Below are 12,588 nucleotides of genomic sequence, written 5' to 3' on the forward strand. Positions count from 1 at the left end.
TCCCTGCATGTTTATTCTTAGTAGTAGTTATAAACATCTGATTTGTTATAAATTAGTATTTATCTGTTTACCTTTCTACAATATTTACTCCTTGGCATAGTCTTATATACTGGTATATGCTTAGCCACCAGAAAAGTGCGATATGAACTGTGTATTTGCCAAATGAAGAGCTAAATGACAAGCAAGTGTCAGGATGGGAAAAGTTGGACAAAAAAGCTGTAAACTACTTTGAAAAAAAATTTCTTTAAATAGGGAATAAGCAGGGTCTCCGGAAGTTACTTGAAAGTAAGTAATCACTTGCTTTCTTAGGGGTAGCCCATAGACTTGGTTTCAACTGTCTTTGGGACTGGAAGGAGTAAGGGTTTCCTTCCTTATAGCACTAGATTTTAAATGACAGGTAAGAAATTATACATTCAGGATATATTTGTTTCAGTTTCTTACAATGCCTGCCACCAAGGTCAGTAGAAGTTTCAGTGGCTTTCTGGTAGGCAAGATGTTCTTGAACCTGAAGTCTCCACACTCCCCCCAGTGTATTTCCTTTGTGGTATCATTGTTTCTTAAACGAGCACTGACAGACATCCCTCCATGCTTCCCACAAGACAGAGCCTTGCTCTCTGCTTACTACCTTCCTGGTTGGTCAGGGTTGCAGTCTCCTTTTTCATTTCATTAAAGTCTCCTCTATTATCACTGCAGTGACTCAAACATTAGCTTCTTGTTCTTAATTTTAAGAAAAATGTTAACTGTCACTTAATACCAAGGCCACTTTACCCAAATGAAAAAAAAATTAATAATTTCAACAATTTCAATTTCAAAAAGGGTCCTTCTTCCTTTCTGTGAATTCTTGGTGAACATCAGTATTCTGTTCTATGATTTTTTCACATTCTATTTTCATAAATCCTGGTCAGTTTCTCTTCTCCAGTTAAGTTGTTTCACGCTAAGTACCCCTTAACAATAGTGGGCCCAAGCAACAGGGAGCTGGGCTAGGAAATCGGGAACCCTGTGAATGGAAACAGCTATAGACAGCTATTGTTTTTCATGTAATTCCCTAGAGTAAACTGTTGTTTACAATAATATTTGCTAACAACTACATATTGATTTAAAAGTAAATGAAAGGAGAGGCTGTGGCCCCATGTGTTCAATCAAATTAGATTACTGAGTATCGTAGCTGCATGAAGAACAGCAGCAAGTCCAACAGGAGCGATTTTAGATGCATAGAAAATTAGATGGCGGAGAAGGGGGTCAAGAGGAAATCCTGGCAAGTGGTACACACTGGCTAAGGGTTGTCAGGGGTATTTGAAGGAGGCCATTGGACTCCTGTTCCATAAGGAATTAGGGTACTGAGTTATGGGGAATAACCCCAAATGATGAGAAAACAAAGGAACATTCAGGTACCAATAACAACAGTTAGTCATGACTCCATTTATTAGCTTGTGCCAGGCACTGTACTAATATATGTCATGAATTCTTGCCTTGAATCTTCACAGAAACACCAGGAAATAAATACTCTACTTCCATCTCCATTTAACTGGCACAGGCTTAGTAGAAATCTGAAGATTGCCATTTATTTGTGTTTGGTTGGCATTTCTTTGCGCTGTCTCAGGATGGATATGATCTTCAGAAGTGAGGAAACTCATGCTTATCGATTTGCTGAAGGGCTGCAACAAAGTCACCGTCCCAGTGAGAAAACATTATTGTCTTGGCACAGGACAAAAGCTAATGTATTCCTGTTTGGCCACAGAGAGTTCAACTATGCATCTTATTTTTCCATATATGCAAATAATTCCACTGAAGTCAAAGTTGGAAGCAGATTGGTTTTCATTTTCCCATGTATTTTAACAATTAAGGGCATGTAAAGGGTCTGGCCAAAAAAAATGTTTTTACTATTTATATGTAGCCTTGAATGTTCACAATGGATATTGTACACAATCCAAAAAAGCATTTAAAACAACGAATATTCAACTACATTAGCTTTACCTGACAGAAAACCAATACAAATTGAATAGAACTGAGGCCGTTAGGTCTAGAATTTGATCTCTGCTCCCATTTATCTACATGATTTGGCCTATTTTCTTTGCCTTCTCCTTAGTCATTCCTCTACTTTTATTTCTCCATTTTAAGATGTTTTTGTACACTTAGTATTGATCATTCTCCATTGATATTACACTCTTCATTTATTTGTCCTTCACTTAAACATAGACCTCCGAATGACTTCAGGCCATGTTGCTAATTAAGAACCCTAAGAATAAAATTCTTCTTTAATCATTAGACTATGTTCTATTCAATCATGAGAAAAGTAGCCATTGTTTTTCGTTTTTATTTATTACATATTGCTTCTTCTAGTTCAGAGCCAAGTATGCATTTTGAGGGTCTATGAAATCAGCTGGATAAGTGAAGAAAAGTTCAATGAATACTGGAGCTGGCACACTAGCTTTGGAAAAATGCATGTCTTAGCCGTGCTCTCTCATCTCCAAACCTCAAACTTGTCCTCAAAGGAATTCATAACTTGGGTAGTGCTTAAGGGAGAGTGGATTAAATTACTTCTAACATTTATTTTAACATTAATTTTCTAGATTCTGAGGTTGTGCTATACATAGTGATTATTTGAGGTAACACTAAACGCTATATAGATAAACAAAATATAAGCTAATTTTCACTCACACAAGTGTTCACTATGGGTGTTCAGCAATTGAACTGTCACATGGTGATTGAAGATCCTGGGTTTATTTTGTCATGTGTTTCTATCATCCTTTATGTTATTTGACTACTCTATGTTTAGGTGGAAGGTAGAGTAGAGGTGTGGAGATGGCTTGTATTATTTTCACTCAAAATCTGTCATCAAGAATCAGTCACCAGATACACTGAGATTCAAGTATTCCTGGGAAATACAGTCCCTTGCTAGGTAGCTGCTTCCTATAATTGAGTTACACCTAAGTGTTAGAGAGCTGAACTTTATACCATCTCTTTGAATTGCTCTATAGAAGAGGAACATAAATCTTTAAACAGTTTGTTTCCTGCACTACATATAAGTGATAATTTGGGGGTATAAAATATCAAAATTGATTTTTTATATTTATTTTATTGTTATTGACCTAGACAGTATAGATAATCTCTTTGACCTAAAGATCGATAAAAAAATAAACCCTACTCAATTTTTAATGACATCAATTCATACTATACTAGGTATTTGTTTTTTAGAAAAAAGAAAAAAGATGAATTAACAACAGTGATATCTGTAAGATGAGGAAATAAATTTAAACCAGGGAATCATTTTCAAAGTCTGGCATTGATTTTCAGGAAAACTTAGGTCTGACTATTTATAGACTTTGACACTTCTTTTAAAAAATTATAATAAAAAAACTTAATTTTTTATTCAAATATTGAAAGATAAGAAATAATTTAGAGAAACATTGCACTGAAAATGGAATATATCTAAAATTGTCTATGTCCATACATCCTAAGATGATCAATGTGGACAAATCTCGTAGGTTGATTAGAAACACGTTAGAGTGGAACATTCTGGATTGGCTTTAGCAAAATAAACAGGAAGAAAAGATCCACCAGCATTTGAACAGTCAATTGTAAAGACCTTAAGATTAGCTCATTCCACGATTCATAAACAGAACCTACTGTTCTTAGTGTGGGCCATCACTTATAGCAATGGAAAAACATTTCTATTTTATGTTTGTTTTCTGAACTGTGGTTGCTTTCAGGGATTCTACTGAGGCATCTCTAAAAATATAGAAGGAGGACAATAAGACTGCTCTTTGAAAGTTGAACTTTTAGATCACAAACAATGTTGACCTATAAGAAGCAATTTAAAGAGATGGTGTATATAGTTCCACCCTTTAAGATTTAGGTGTAACTCAATTAAATGTGTTAATATATCTAAAGAAAGAATACGCTTATCAGAAATGGAAATGGACAGCCGTGAAAACATAGAAAAGGGAATGAGAGAGGCAAGGTGTAGAGGTTCCAGCAAAGCACTGGTATGGGAGAAGGCACTGTATTCAGTGATTCCAGTGGGCGCCATCCTGCCCAGAGCCGACTCACTTCAAGTCCTTTTAGCCTGGCCAACTGATAACTTGGGATCTGACCTCACACTCAACAAAAAGGGACCTAAGTAAGATTGTGATTCCTGAGTGATTGATGAGGACAGATACACAGATCATGCTGACAGGTGTATTCTGGGCTTAGAGATTGTCATGTTTCTCATAAAATAGTAATTTTTTCTGACTTATAAATCAGTCTTGGTTAATGAATGCATTCTTGCTGTTCAGAGAAAATAAAATTTAGAGGCTATAAGTTTAAAGGCTAGATTCTGGCCTACGATAAATGTACCAAGTTAATGAATGACAAATTCCCATGTAGGCTCTTTGGAAAATAGTTTACTTGCTTTTCTCAAGTAGATTAAAGTCTCCTCTATTATCACTGCAGTGACTCAAACATTAGTTTCTTGTTCTTAATTTTAAGAAAAATCTTAACGGTCACTTAATACCAAGGCCACTTTACCCAAATGAAAAAAAAATTCATAATTTCAGTTGAATAGATCAAGAATGCCAATAACATGTGCTGCCAACTTCACTCCTCATTCAATTTTAGTCTTCAGAAAAAAAAATGTAAGTTAACACTAGGCATTATTTACCAACTAATACATTCATGACTATATTTTGTACTCCATGCAAAAGCAAATAGCAGCAATAACTATAATATTTTACTTACATTTGTCCATAAAGCAAATATTTACTTTATTGTCAGTTACCTTGCTTGGTTAACACAGACCAAATATATTAAGCAAAATTGCCAATTTTTAGCAAAACCATTATTGTATCAGTGAAAGTAAACATTCTTATGGTGGCTTTTACTGTGTTGAAATAGAAACAACTTTTCTGAGTTATAGTAGGATCCGATTACAGACACCTCTAGCTGTCAGGGACCTCATGTGGTTTAGGGACTACTCTGGATTCTGAAGCCTGAATTTATGCCACAAAGGAGAGAGAAAGTCAATGTAACCACAGTGTATATTATAAAATGCCTGTGCTGAGCTCAACACTTACATGTCAGAGCTGAGCATGTGTCCCAGACAGAGCCTAGACCTGTGTCCCAATCCAATTATCCTTATCATTATGGGGAATCCAACTGCCTCTAACTTTTCATCACTCCTAGTCACCTAAGAGACCTACACAGGTTCATTTGCCAAGAATGTCAGAGTTTTTATTTTCTTCTGATGGAAATCAAATGTAGTCCCTATCCATTCCATCTAAAACACTGGTGAGGTCAATATTAGAACAGTGGTGGTCAAGATATCTCTTGGCTCTAATTTCTATGGCCTGCATTTTGAAACTCTAAACACTCAATACAGGAAATTCACACGTGGTCTTAACTATCAGGGAAACATAGTGAAGCAGCCTTCAGTTGGATTCACAGAGACCTGAGTGCTAATCCTGACTGTGCCTTTCTTGTGTTATTTATAAAATTAGCTGCAAATTGACTTTGGTTCTCAAAGTTTTCACTATCAACAATCTCTGTTACTTCTTCTTCTCCACAGTTTGAATGCATTTGTCTAATAAAATGAATTAAGAGGAAGTTGCACGGGAGGTAAGGGATGAGGGGGTAAGAACTATTGAGTATCTGCCATACCATACACAGTGCCTGTCTACAAGCTGTTTTATACCCATGGTAACCTTATAAGGTAGATGTGCTTATCCCCATTTATGGAAAAGAAAACTGAGTATTAAAGGAGCCTAAGTGTAAAAAGCTAACAAATAGTCCCAGGGCTATGCGACTCTGAATCATTATTTTTTTTCACAATACAAATTTGAAAATGAATTAAGTAAATGGTCATAATAATTTGTATTTCAATTTTATGATCAAAGACAAGAATTACTATGATTTAGAATTTCTGATCAGCACGTGATCATAAATTCCATGGTGAGAAGGAGGCCTGAATGATTGCACATGCTATAAAACACCCTTGGTAGGTCTCGAATTATTGAAGAGGGTAAAAAGAAACGACCTAAAGGAAAGAAGGTGGTGTCACAGATGAGGCTGGTCAAAGGGAACACCTATTACAAATGGAGGGCTTCTAAGTTTTGAGTGTGAAGGAGAGATCAATAGCATGATCTGATTTGTACTTCAGAGAAGATGCTGGAAACCAAAAGGTCAATAATTAGTCTTCCAATAGATAGTGCAGGAGATAATGAGATTTTCAATAAATTCAAGTGATTAGCCTACACATACTTATCTTGGGAAAAATATACTCATTTAGTTAGGTTTTTGAAACACTAAAAGAGCTTATAGTGGGGAAATTGGCTAACACCCTTTTTAATAAACACTTTTCATTTTTAGATGATTATAGACTCATAGAAAGTTGTAAAGAAATGTACAGGAGGTATGATAAACCATTCATCCAGCCACTCACAAGTTAACAAATTATACAACTATAGATAATACCCTTTTGAGGGCCGGGCGTGGTGGCTCACACCTGTAATCCCTGCACTTTGGGAGGCCAAGGTGGGTGGATCACCTGAGGTCAGGAGTTCGAGACCAGCCTGGCCATCATGATGAAACGCCATCTCTACTAAAAATACAAAAAATTAGCTGGGCATGGTGGCATGTGCCTGTAATCCAAGCTAATTGGGAGGCTGAGGCAAGAGAATTGCTTGAACCCAAGAGGCGGAGGTTGCAGTGAGCCAAGATCGCGCCATTGCACTCCAGCCTGGGCAACAAGAGCAAAACTCCATCTCAAAAAAAAAAATAATAATAATAAAATAAAAAAAGATAATAGTCTTTTGAAAGAAAAATATGCTTAGCCACACTTTATGTTGTATACAAAATTGATCATAATTCCTAAGTGATTATGATCATAACTTCAAAATATGCAATAATAACTAGGAGAAAATACATACTGGCCAGGCACAGTGGCTCACGCCTCTAATCCCAGCACTTTGGGAGGCCGAGGCAGGTGGATCACCTGAGGTCAGGAGTTGGAGACCAGCCTGGCCAACATGGGGAAATCCTGTCTCTTCTAAAAAATGCAAAAATTAGCCGGGCGTGGTGGTGCACACCTGTAATCTCAGCACCTCTGGAGGCTGAGGCATGAGAATTGCTTGAAACTGGGAGGTGGAGGTTGCAGTGAGCCAAGATTGTGCCACTGCACTCCAGCCTGGGTGACAGAATGAGACTGTGTCTCAAAAAAAAAAAAAAAAAAAAAAAAAAGAAAGAAAGAAAGAAAAGGAAATACATACAACAGTTATGGATTCTTGGGTTTCAAAATAACCTGTTGAACATCACACAAAAAGCAAACACTATAAAAGAGAAAAAGAAAGTCATAATAATGCAGACAACTTACTAGAAAAATAAAAAATCTGGTTTCTCGCCACAAACCTGAAATACATGTGCTATTTCAGTATTTACCATAGGCAATCCCAAAAACTTCCCTCGCAGGACTCATAGAGGAAAACGGTTCCCCCTACACCAGACTTTGTAGACAGCCAACACACTGCAGTCTCTGAAGGGAGTTTCAGTCAAGAAGTTAGGCCCCCGGGACAGCCATGTTCCTGCTGGAAATTCTGGAGAGGCAGAAGGGTCACCTAGAGGGGCTCAAGTCAATCATCATCCAAACACAATTAAAATGCAAATGGAAAATGTGCTATGGAGGAGGTTTCTTTAAATTTTGAGGGGCTATGGGTCAGAGTGTTTCCAAGGGAGTTTCTCTCCAAGGGAGTCTTCACCTAAGGAATTTGAAGCTTTGAAGACATTCCCTAGTAAACAAGCGGAAGAGAAGAGGAAAGATCAGGCCAGGCGATTGGCAGATCAGGAACAGAGGACTGCCGTGGAAGAGAGCAGAGAGAAGGCCACTGGAGGGTCAGCTGATGTTCTAGAGCACAGATAGGAAGTGTGAGTGGATTTGCAAGTGCAGTATGGTGCTAAGGAGGTGGGTAGTGGCCAAATTGTAGAGCTGAAAGGGATACAATATGATATGTCCAGAAAGACTAGATAGTAAACATCTCAACATTTCCTAGCAGGTAAAAAAATTAGGATCAGTTTTGAGTGACCATTTGAGATTACCTATATTCCAAAGACCACAAAAGGTGAAGGAGTTAGATCTACATGCAGTTTCCATAACACATTGTAGACTCCTCTTGCTCTGAGTCAAAAATCCAAATGTCAAAATGTGGTCAATTTACTGTATAATCAAGTTTTAACTTGTAGCTTATTATGCAAAGGTAGATCAGTTTGCATCAATTCCACTCAGAAAATCGATTGTTGATTCCCCAGCAATCGAAGGCTAAAACTCTCCTTTATTTTGTTTCAATTCAGTGCCCCCTTACTGCTCTTGAATCATCTTCCATCCCCCTTAATACACTCCCACAAAACTACTTGAAGTTCTTCCAGTGGGCCAGCCTTTCCTTTTAGGGCACTGAGCTTTTGTTCATGTCTTTCACGGCCTCTCCTTTCACCTCCAAAGAAATACTTAGCTCTGCTTCAGCTCAGGTAAATCTACTCTTGGAAACCTTGCTAGCATCACCTTTTACTCACTCACCAAATCAATTCTCCTATTTTATTTTCTTTACACATTGTATTATAATTTTTTTTTTTTTTTTTTTTTTTTGAGATGGAGTCTTGCTCTGTCGCCCAGGCTGGAGTGCAGTGGCGTGATCTCGGCTCACTGCAAGCTCCGCCTCCCAGGTTCACGCCATTCTCCTGCCTCAGCCTCCCGAGCAGCTGGGACTACAGGCGCCCACCACCATGCCCGGCTAATTTTTTGTATTTTTAGTACAGACGGGGTTTCACCATGTTAGCCAGGATGGTCTCGATCTCCTGACCTTGTGATCCGCCCGCCTCGGCCTCCCAAAGTGCTGGGATTACAGGCTTGAGCCACCGCGCCCGGCCGTATTATAATTTTTAAAAAATTTTCTCACTCCACAAATCTGTGATGGCATGAGGAAAAATATATATATTTCTGTATTTATTTCAGTAACCATGCTTATCATGATGCCTGCCACATATTCTAAATGAATGACGCATATCTGTGCATATAATAAAAATATGTTCATTGTAGTGGTCAATTCAATGAATTCCTGTTAGAATACTATAGGAAGCAGAGAAGTTCTGATTGATGATGTCCTATGAGTTGTCTTTTAATGACTACATCTAAGTCTATTTCAATAATTTTATTCTTAAACTCAATCATACATTTTATTTTTTAGCAATTCCCTTTGTTTATTTTTGTGGCCATTGTGTTTTTATGTACATCGTCAGACTTAAGCTTCTTGAGGAAAAGACCACAATTGCCTCATCTTTGCCCTCTCAGGTAGAAGCAATCATAGAATCTCACATACCGTTGAAGCTCTTTAGTTATTTATTTCTTTTGAAAAACAATAAGACGATTTTAAGTGTGGGTTCTATCTCTGGCATTTTACCAAATTATTCTCATATCTCTTGCTTATAGGATTGACTCTCCACATTTCCAAGAGCACGTTCTCTTCCTATTCCCACAGTCAAGCTGAAGTGGAAATTTAACTCTGATTTTGATCTTGACATCCCTGCTTTGGCTGTTCTTAATAAATGCAGTGGTTATTTCTAAGCCAGTTGTCGTAATTATATTTTTGTTGGCTTTCTTTATTATATTTCTTCTCCAGATGGTCCACAATTTAGGTTTTTGGCTTCCCTCCTAATATCAAACTATAGGAATATTACACCATCTTCTTTTAAAAACAAATCTCAATTGGTTTCTTATTTGCCAATGGCTAGAACTTGAAATGTTCTTCTCCTGGGGCGCTTCATATCTCAATGATTTCATTATGGAAGAGAATCCCGTGGGAGATCACGTTTTTTATTTCAGTCTGAACAACGTTCTGGCAAAACTCTGATACCATGGATTAGAATTTGACATCCTTACTTTTATATAAAACATATAAAAACATTCTCCACTGGAAATTCTGCTGAATTGAGACTCATGAACTACCTGACTCATGACATTCACTGGAAAACAAGGCCATTCTTTATAAAACAAGCAGGAATAATGATGTGCGGTATGAGGCTTTGAAGAGTTTGCAGCTGAAATACAAAGGCATTTAGAGTGCATACCTATGTTTTAAAAAATCTATGTCCATGTACATTTGTTTAGCACAAAGAAGGTCATGCATATGTATCAATTCTCTGTGCTTCAGCTTCCTTTTCTTTTAAAACAGAAATAATAATGGTACTCATCTCATTTTTCCCCCGAGAATGAAATGAGTTAATGCATGTAAAGCATTTTTATTTTTGCTTCATCAAAATAAAGCTCAGTTAATGTTAGCTATTATAATTGTTAGCAGTAGTTGTAGTAGTATATATTTGCATGTGATATACTGTGCTATTAACTATGTTTTCATTAAATGCTAGGTATACACGCAACAGTGTTTATATGTAATTAGTGGGATTTGCCTTTGGCTATTATCTTTCCACCTCTCTTTTAAAGAAAACGAATAGTAAGAACCAAAATGGCATGCAGTTTTTCACAGGGTCAGCTAATTTTACTTAGTCCATGAACAGCAATGTTTCAGGTTTAAACACTACATTTCAAACCCTAACAATTTAACAGTGAAGGAATAGCTGGAAAATTAATGAACTTTTCTAAAAGAAAAGAAAAATAAGCAAGAAAGTGCATGAAAAAAATCTGGGAGAAGTATCTCTTGTTACTGTTAATAACATCTTGACATCTCATAATTTCACTTCAGAACTATTTGTCTTCATGGCTAGAGACAACTTTCAGTCATTTGAAGAGATGATTCGGTCTCATTTTGTGTAATACAATCTACCGTAGGTGACTATAATAGTGACTATGAAGCATCCAAGCAGTCATATTTACCAGTAAACATCTGGCCACTACCATAGTGCCTGGCCCATTTAATGAGCTGGTATTCAGTCAATACTTGTGCAATGCAAGAGTAAAGGAGTGAATGCAAAAATAAATAAATAGCATATAACTCTGTTTACACATTTCACGAATTTGAAAGGTTAACTATGTAGTTCTGCACCTTAACTAAATCAACTTGAGAACTTAAAAAAAAAAATCCTGACAATTTTTGCTCCAGAACAATTAAATCAGGATCTCTTGCTTGTGGGATTCAGGCATCAGCATCATTTTAGATCTTTCTAGATGTTTTCTCTAGGCAACTAATGTTGACTAACCACTGGCCTGGACCAAAGCTAGTGAAGCATAGTGAATGTGACCCAAAAGAATGACTGATGTATGTTGAGCTTGGCACGTTAGACCTCTAGACCATCTGACAGACATATATACAATGGAATACAATTCAGCCTTCACAAAAAAGGAAATCCTGCCATTTGTGACACCATGGATAAACCTGGAGGACATTACGCTGAGTGAAATAACCCAGACACAGAAAGACAAATACTGTATGATCTCACTTATACATGGATTCTAAAAAGTCAAACTCACAGAAACAAAGACTAGAAGAATGATGTTTGCCTGGGGCTAGGGAGTGGGGGAAATGAGATGTGGATGAAAGGATAAAGGATACAAAATTTCAGTTATAAGATGAATTAGTTCTGAGAATCTAAGGTACAGCATGGGTGGTGATGGATATGTTAATTAATTTAGTTGAGATAATAATTATGCTATATATATATATATATATATATATATATATAAAATCATCATGTTGTATGCCCTGAATATTTATGGTCTTTATTTGCCAAAAAAGAGAAAAATAATGACTCAGGAAAAGAAATAAAAGCTTGCCCCATGTGTCAACATTATTGCTGATGAATTTGGTTTCGAATTATTTTACAAAGTATATTTATATCTAAATACCCAAATCCTCAACCTCCAAATTTTAGGAATAATGATTACTTAAAGCCATATATTTAAAATATACTCACTGCAGTAGGGCAGTCCTCACACCATTGAAGCAATAGTTTGCCATTCTCACTGATGCGTGAAACCCTGCTCTGTGCTCCTCTTTGTATTCAAAGGGAGCTTAGCTTACGGTTTTCAACACCTGTTGGCTTAAGGGGCCATGCTTTGTTTTCTGTGGCATTTTCTAGTCTAACAAATATAACAATAATAGTAAAAGCAAACAGAAGTAGACAATTCTACTTCTGACCAGAAGTCAATCTGCCACCACCTGCTGTCCCTTTCTAGGTGAAGAGATCCACTTGCCTCTCAATCTTAACATCCCTGTCTTGTCGATATTTTCTAGTTCCTATTCTGAGAAAAGAAATGCAGCACATTGCTGAGTTAGCTCAGTAAGGCTTTGGGGTTTAGGCCACATGGCTGCTTCTTTCGTTAATTCAAGAAATATTTACTGAGCCCCATTATGCTACAAACTCTCTCAGGCTCTGGGAATAGAGTAATAAATAAAACAAAGAAAAAAAAACAAAATCCCCTGCCCTGTGGCGCTTACATTCTAGTGGGAGAGAAGGACAATCACGAAGGTGAATTATTATGACACATAATATTCAAGATAGTAAAATGAGCCAAAGAGAAAAACAAAGCAGAGCAAGGAGATAAAAAGTATTAGTGGGTGTATGGGGGAATGGTCCCTGAAATTTGATGGAGGACAGCTAAATAAGTCTTCA

Source organism: Pongo abelii, chromosome 15 (assembly GCF_028885655.2).
Source record: "Pongo abelii isolate AG06213 chromosome 15, NHGRI_mPonAbe1-v2.0_pri, whole genome shotgun sequence".
Lineage (NCBI taxonomy): Eukaryota > Metazoa > Chordata > Mammalia > Primates > Hominidae > Pongo > Pongo abelii.